Source organism: Myotis lucifugus, unplaced genomic scaffold, assembly GCF_000147115.1.
Source record: "Myotis lucifugus unplaced genomic scaffold, Myoluc2.0 scaffold_124, whole genome shotgun sequence".
NCBI lineage: Eukaryota > Metazoa > Chordata > Mammalia > Chiroptera > Vespertilionidae > Myotis > Myotis lucifugus.
In genome coordinates, this window is record NW_005871172.1 from 388553 (window position 1) to 397348 (window position 8796).

Sequence of the window (8796 nt, forward strand, 5' to 3'; positions counted from 1 at the left end):
ACACCAACATTTCAATCTATCCCTTCGTTTAACACCTCACAGGGTCCGAAAACCCAGGGCCAAACATCCCAGTAAGATCTGGGATAAAGGAGGGTCTACTTTTGTCAAGTGGGAGAAGAGTCTCAACCCTTCTTGGGTATAACCCCTTCTTGGGGAGATCAGTTTTGGAAAATTGTAGAAAAACAAGTGGTATAGCTGGAAATTGATCCCTTCAAATTATTCATACAGGGGGAAAGTCTCCATGTACCCCCAGATTGAGGAAAGGATGAAAAATGACAGAGGGCTCTTACATTACATTTTTAATTCATATATTTAATAAACAATTATTAAGCACCTACTATATGCCAGGCACTGTTCTGGATGTTGGGCATATTTGTTGAACAGGACAAAGTCACTGATTTGGTGGCTCTTAGTTTCTAGTTGAAAGAAATATATACTTTTTAAAAAGACAGACAATGTCAGTATCCTGGTTGTGATCATCGCACTATGGTTTTGCAAGATGTTACCATCAGCACACGGGATTTCTCTGCATTATTTCTTACAGCAGCATGTGAATCCACAATTATTCCAAAATAAAATGTTTAATTTAAAAAAAGGTACACAAATAAAATATAGCCCTAAATAGCACAAAAAAAAGAGTTAGAATTTGAAAATAAAACAAAGGAATGTTCTAGGATATGATTGGCGAGCTTCCAAAGATGGATTGATCAGGAAAGGCCTCTCAGAATGGGTCATGGTTGAGCTGGATGATGGATGAGAGCCATCTGGGCCAGACTGCTCTAGAGATGTCAGGGTTTGGCTGGGTTACTGGCCCTCACCACAGCCTTTCCAACACCAATGAGGTTTAAAGATATGGGAACCAAAAAGCAAACTAGAAGGCTCTATTTGCCTGAATTGCTTTCTGTGTGGCATTTCTCATCAAACCTACTGCAGAGCACAGGTGTTGCCAAAGGTGGACTGAGGTGAGGGGCCCACGTCTGGGTTCTGGCCCCTCCACTCAGCAGCCTTGTAACCTTGCCAAGTTGCTCTTTCCCCTGGGATTTGGCTGCTTTCCCTGGAAAACACGACCTCCAGGCTAATTCCTTCCCATACATTTCACCTCTCGATCCTCACCACATCCTATGACGCAGGTGCTATCTTATTTCCATCTGAGGGGAATAGAAACTGAAGCTGAGGAAAATTCAATAACTCGCCAAGGTCGTACAGAATGTGGCAGAGGCAGGACTTGGATCCAGGCCTGTCGACTTTAAAAAGACACTCAGACCAGATCTGACATTCCTGTGAGCTTGTGTCCAGAACGTGGGCAAGCTGGCCTGGAAATGGACAGCAAAGGTGACCGCATGCAGAAGTCACCCAGGAGCGGGAGGAAAGACCCCCCTGGTGGCTGCAGACAGATGGTCCCTTCCAAAGCCCCGGCACTGAAATAAAGTGACACCGACTGTCAGCCTCCAAGGGACAGCAGGTAGAATCTACTAGTGGGAAGCAGGAGGGCGAGGTGCTTGAAAGGGGACTTGAGAGATTCCGCATTCATTAGGCGGGAAGCCTTGGGCAAGTTCCTCAGCCGAAACACGAGAGTGAAATGAACAGACCTTCCTCGTGAGGCTGTGGGGATGCTGAGAACAGCAGCCATGGGCATGTTGGCTGCTACTGTTATTGTTGGCTGTTAGTGTTGCCATTATTGTTATTGCTACTATATTATCATATTTACGGTTGCTAAGAATTATCTGAAACCCTCATATGGCAGTGCCTCCACCAGCATTCTCCTGCAGTTCCACTGGCTTTCTTTTTTCTAACTTGGCAAAATTTTATTTTATTTTTTTCCATATTTAGCGATATAATTGACATATAATATTGGGTAAGTTTAAAGTATACAATGTCATAATTTGATATGCCTATATATTGCAAAATGATTACCACAATCAGGTTAGTTAACATATTCCTCACCCCAGTTACAATTCGTGTGTGTGGTGAGAACTTTAAAGATCTACTCTCTTGCCCGGCTGGTGTGGCTCCGTGGTTGAGCATCGACCTATGAACCAAGAGGTCACGGTTCAATTCCTGGTCAGGACACATGCCCAGGTTGCAGGCTAGATCCCCAGTGCGGAGGCAGAAAATCTCTCTCATCATTGATGTTTTTATCTCTCTCTCTCTCCCTTCCCCTCTGAGATCAATAAAAATATATATATTTTTAAAAATCTACTCTCTCAGCAACTTTTAGCTATACAAAACAGCATTGTTAACCTATTCACCATGTTGCACAGTACATCCCAGGACTTATTCATCTTATCACTAGAAGCTTGTGCCCTTTGACCACCTGTACCCATTTGCCTCACCCCCACCCTTCAACCCTGGCAACTACCAATCTGTTCTCTATCTCTATAAGTTAGGGTTTTTTGTTTGTTTGTTTTTTATTCCACATACAAGTGGGGCAAAAGTTCTGAGTATGTGAAACACAGAGTTTATTCTTATATTATTATTTAATACTTATTGTATTATTTCCCATATGAACAACTGTAAACTTACTTTTGCCTTACCCTGGATAAATGTCATCACATAGTATTTGTCTTTCTCAACTTATTTCACTTTACATTATGCCTTCAAGGTCCAGCCATGATGTTGAAAATAGCAGGATTTTCTTCTTTTTCATGACAGAGTAATATTCCAGGTTGCTTCACCTTTCTGAGCCTGGGTTGAAGCCTATGAGCCAGCCCATTGGCTTCTCTGCTCCTGCTATGGTGCTGGGTCCTAATGTCTCCGTGTTTGCTGCCCCAGAATCAGGGCCTGTCTGCCTAATTCTAGGGGCCTCCTCAAAGGGTCTGCCCCCAAGGGGCTCCACACACTTGACCTTGGGAAGCATCTATGTTGTGTGCTCACCTGGGGCTCAGCAGGACAGCAAGAAGATGGCTTCCCATACTGTTGGGAATTAATTAAGAACTCGCATTCTCAAACCCCCACACCAGGCCTGGTTGGGCCCACTGCACCCTAAATGTCAACAGGGAATGGAGTTTGGCTCAGGAATGATGAGACTCTATGATCAAAGGCCGGGGTGTGTGTGTGTGTGTGTGTGTGTGTGTGTGTGTGTGTGTGTGTGAACTACTCACATATAATTTATTAATAAGGTATAAAGAGAATGCTAATTAGGGCAGCACTTGCAAGAAGGCAAATTCCCAACATAAAACTTTAAGGAATGCTCAGATGATTACCATTTTAATTAAAAGTATATCACCCGATACAAATGCAAGCCGCCCCTTCCCACCGTGGGGGCTGTCTGAATGCAGAGTTGGCTGCGAGGCTGTGAGCTGCTGAGGGAAGAAGTGTAGTCTTTGCCTGGTCCTGGTCTAGATCTCTATTACCCATCGGGCTTGAGGACCTCCTCTAACCCCACACCCTTACTGTGAGGGGCAAAGTGTGGCCATGCCTCCTGCCACTACAGTTCACCATAGATGCTCCAGGTCCCAGGACCCACGCTCCCGCCTCTGCCTCCCTTTCCATTCCAGCAGCCTCCTAACTGTTCTCCCTGGTTCCCGTCTCACCTGCTTTCCCAGGGCTACTGCCAAGCTACCCTCTACCCTGCTGCCTGAGTGATCCTGCTACCTGCTCATCTATCACATCCCTCGTTTGTTTGGAAAACTTCCAGTGGTTTCCTGTGAACCACGTCACTAGGAATCGCAGTGATTTATTGAGTGCTTACCTTGTGCCAGGCACTGAGCTGAGCACTCCTTTTATCAGCAAAATAAATGTCACCCCCAATTCCAAAATGAGAAAACGGAGATTCGGAGACAAAGACATAGAAGCATGGAGCAGAGTGGTGAATGTGGAGGGGGGGCGGGGCACGGGAAGAGATCAACCAAAGAACTTGTATGCAGATATGCATAACCTATGGTCACAGACAGCAGTGTAGTGTAGGCCTGGGGAGGGGTGATGGGTGCGGGGTGGAGGGGGGCCAATGGGGAGAGATGGAGGACATCTGTAATACTTTCCACAATAAAGATAAATTTTAAAAAATAATAAAATGTTTTCTATTTTACTTTATCCAAATAAAAGAGAGAGAGAAAGAGACATGAAATTGCTGGGCCAGTCACACAGTTCAGAAGTGTCACATAAGAATTTGAACCAAGATCTGAAATGAACTTCAAAACTTGCATTGTCAACCACTCCCCTGCACCGCCTCCAGGGCTCCTCTCTGCTGCAGGATAAGGTCAAAGTTTCCTCCTATGGGACTCCAGGCCTCACAGAGTCGGCCTCATCTAGTCCACCACCCCCACCTCCAGCTGCTTTAGATGTTGTACCTGTGCCCCTGCAGTGCCAAGATCTGTGCCATGCTCCTTCCCAGTCCCCTGGGCATCGCCCAGGACCCCCTGGATCTCCATGCCTCTGAGAGGCTGAGCATCCCCCTTCCTCTGCCCACCTCTTGGAGAGCTTCCCGCACCTGCCAGGCAGGGACCCCTGCTCTTCCCTGCTCCCGTGCTTCCCTGTCCTCACCTCCTCCTGTGCTCTCCCGCAAGGCACTGAGTTCCTGGGAGGCAGGGACCAGGGACCCTGCTGTTCACCTGGGCATTCTCAGCCCTTAGCACAGAGCCTGGCACAGAGTAGGTCTTCAACAAGTGCCCACCAAAGGCATTCAACCAGAGATGACCATGCACTGCAGCCGGCACTGTGACTAGAACAGGCTTCTGAATTCAAGAGCTTCCAATCTAGTGGGGGAGACAAATAAGAAATAAACAAGCCGCTAAGTGAACAAGGTGATACCAGAGGACGGAAAATGCTCCGAAGGAACTCAGCACAGAGATGCAAGGGGAGTCCCTGGCATGATCATCAAGCAGGGCCCATAAGATGGTGCCATGTGAACAGAGACCCAAAGGATGAGAAGATGCCCAGGGAGGGGGAACAGCAAGTGCAAACGTCCTGAGGTGGAAACAGGTTTGGTGTTTCTGAGGATCAAAGGCGCCCAGCAGAGATGGACCGTAGTGAGACAGAGCACATGTGACGGAGGGGGTTTCAGTGTGAGCTCTGCCACTAGGACAAGTATTGGAAGGCAGGGAGAACCTGGTTACAACCGGGTCCCACTTTCAGCCTGCCCTGCAGTCAGATGCCACAGGGAGGAGAACTCCCAGAAAGACCCCAGGACCTGCATAGGAGGAGTCAGCTGACAACCTCCACAGGAGCCGGAGCACTGTTTGTATCAATGGGTCTCAACCCTGAGGAAGGGGGAGGTGCAATTTCCCCCTCAGGCAACACTGACAATGCCTGGAAACGGTTTTGGTTGTCTCAGCTGGGGTGGCTGGCGAACAGGGATGCTGCTTAACATCCTACAAAGCATAGGACAGCCGCCCACGACAGAGCTTTATGTGGCCCAAAATGTCCATACTGCCGTGGTTAAGAGGCCCTGGTCTGCACTTACAGTCCTGCTGAAATGCTGACAGCAACTGACTGGGGTCCGCTCCATGACTGGGCCATAGGCCAAGGGCCAGCTTTGCACCATCACTCAAACCCACTGCAATCCACTCTCCCCCTCCACTTCCTGTTCAGGAAACTTTCTCCGGACAACAGAGAGGGCCAATTAGACTTCGACAGCTCCTCCCTGGCTAAGGGAAGCCATTCAGCACCATTCCCTGTAGACAACAGCCCTTGACATGCAAGAAAGTGGTCCAAGAGAGTACTGGACGCCGAGGCCACAAGACTGAGTATGAGTTACCTCTACACCCAACATCGGTTCCCTCCCCATGAACCTGTCTAGAAGCCACTCCATTTCCATGAGATCATGGGAGCCCCTGAGACCAGTTACTTCATGCATTCATGTGGGGTAATACCCTGAAGTTCCACTGTCGTCCTATGGGAACAGGTTGTCTGTGGACTCTGGCTATGATGCTAAGTTTAGTTCAAGAACTACAGTCAGTCCCAGCAGTCAGGCAGGGGGCTTGCAGGGAGCTTGCTGGAATCCAGAGCTCTTGCTTTAGACACCCTGCTGCACGACTGTGAGTTGTCTGCCTTCTTCTCAGTCTCAGTTGCTTCATCTGTGAAATGGGAATGATAATAGTTACCTTGAATGGTTGTTATGATGATTGACAATGATATGTCACCTAGGAGATGCTCAAAGTGCTGCAGCTAGTATAGTTATTATAATACCTGAAACAGAAGAGGGTACCGAGATCACCCTGCCCAACTTCTTCATTTTTTAAAAATATTCGTTATTGGTTTCAGAGATGAAGGGAGAGGAAGAGAGATAGAAACTTCAATGATGAGAGAGAATCATTGATCGGCTGCCTTCTGCACACCCCACACTGGGAATAGACCCCGAAACCCATGTATGTGTCCTGACTGGGAATAGCACCATGATCTCCTGGTCCACAGGTCAGTTGCTCAACCACTGAGCCACGCCAGCAGGGCCAACTGCTTAATTTTATAGATGCAGAAGAAGAAGAAGCTGGCTTGTTTTCTCAGTTTTGAGGGGGTAGAGCAGACATTATATGCATATATTACTGACGACGAAACTGGGGTCAAGTTTGAATCCAGATAAGCCAAAGATTCAGCCCTCTGGACAACACCCAGGTAGACAAGGCCAGTGGGATACTGTGTGTTGCAACACTGGCTGGCTACCTCTGAGCTCGGCATCTTCGGGCTGAGCCCCACAGGGAGGCACCACCGGGCACCTGCCTGCGAAGAAGAGCTTTGACAGCCTGACGTTGCACTTGGCTGGAACTGGACCATGAGTCCCTGCTTGACACTCTGCTGGAGCTCAGTCCTCACACTCACCACCTTTAAAACCACCTACACACTGGACACTCCCAAACTCACTGCATCCCATTGATTCCAAGACACGCATTTTAATATCTCTGAAGTTGGCACGTGTCCTAGCTTCACTGGCAATGCTTTATCTTAGCGGTGCATGAAAGAACAGAGGTCTTACCGTCAATGGCATCCTAGGTTTGAAGAAATGTGGTCCATACTTACTGCGAACACCCCTGGAATTCCAGACTCCCACATCATAACGGTTTTTCAATATCTCCCCTTGGACAGGGAATAAATGTCTCAAACACAAATAATAAAATTAAATTCCTGACCTCCTAGTCTTCCCCTCTCAGCAACTGGCAATCCCATCCCTCTGGTTGTTTAGGCCAAAATCTGGGAGTCACCCTTGACTCCTCCCTCTCTGTCTAGGTCTACATCCAATCTATCAACACATTTTGCTGATCCACTTTAAAATAAATCCTGAATTCGATCACCTCCCACCCACCCATGACCACCAACAAACCTCATCATCCTGTCTCTGACCTGGACTATTGTGATCACCTCCTAACTGGTCCCCTTGCTACTCCACCCACCTACAGTCTCCATCCAGTGCAGCACCCTGAGGGGGGTCTGTGGTTAAGACAGGTCCTCCTGATCCCTCCCAGCTCCCACAGTCACTGCCTGCCTCATTACTCTGTTTCATGTTTTAAATAACTTCAATTCCTTCCTTCCATGTTTACTGTCTGTTTTCTCCACCAGAATGCCAGTCCCATGAAGGCAAGAATTTTGTTTGGTGCCTACTCCCTACCCTCCAGCACAGTGCCTGGCATGTGGTAGGTGCTTCAAAAATACCTGTTGAAGGAGTCAGTTCCCACAGGATGATGCTTTGGAGGGAGTGTTGAAGTCAATAAACCTGGGTTCAGATTCGGAATCTACCTGTTCGTGGCTGTGTGACTTGGGAGGTTCATTTCAACTTGGACACTATCTCATGGGAATAAAAACACCCACCTTGCTGGGTTGTTGTGAGGATTAATTTCATTCGCGTGCATAAAGCCCCTGCCCAGTGGCTAACACTTAGCAGGAACTCCGCTGTCATTTAATACTATTGTTCCAGCCTCTGGATTTGGGCACATTTCAGTGGGAGGAGAGCTCAGAGCAGAAGCGCAGAGGTGTGCGGGCAGTGGGGCAGGCAGACTCGGATCGGGGTCCTTGCCATGTCAGACATCAGCAGAGTGACCTGGGCCAGCAGCTAACCCTCTGAGCTTCAGCATTCTCATGTGAAGAGAAGATAATGACCACATCTATTTCACAGACTGTCAGGAACATCTCTGGTACACACACACAGCACACGGTAAATTCCAAGCAAATATTAACTCGCATTATTGCCATCTGACCTGGCTTCTCCCCTAAAAGCAGAGCTCACTCCCTACCTCCCACTGCTCTGAGCTTCGCCCGCCTGCCGTCCTGTAGGTACACATGTGGGAGGAGCTCGCCACAGCTTTTCTGTCACTACAGTGACCTGAGAAACGACTACACAGCACGCAGCGGCAGTCCCCACACCTACCCCCTTGTGGAATGACTGGACCGCTAACGCAGGGCTCCCATCCTGCCCTCAACCTCCCCGGCCACTGTCCATGTGACCTGGCGAGGGACCGTGACCCTCCTGCTGCCACCAGCGTGCTTTGCTGGGTCCGCTGATTTCCATTAGGGAAGAGCTATGAGGAGCCTCCAGTTTTCCATTCTGAATATTCCACTTGACCTGCCAGCAACCCCCACGCTCTCCTCTCCGTGAAGGAGGTAAATGCTAGAGAGCCAATGTTTTTCCTTCTCTAAAGAAACACTGTTGTTCCACACCAAGTTATTTTCCTGACATGGAACTCCATTAATTCAGATGTCAGGACACTCACTCGTAGAAGGTGCCTCTGGTGTGCTCACGGGATCACTGAGTGATTTAGAGAGGTTCTGTGCAGTGTGAGAGGCCCAGACAATGAGTGTCCACTCCCCGCCCCCACCTCAGGATCGCACCTCACCCCCACTGCCCTGGGGAATCCCCTGGACCTCTGTGTG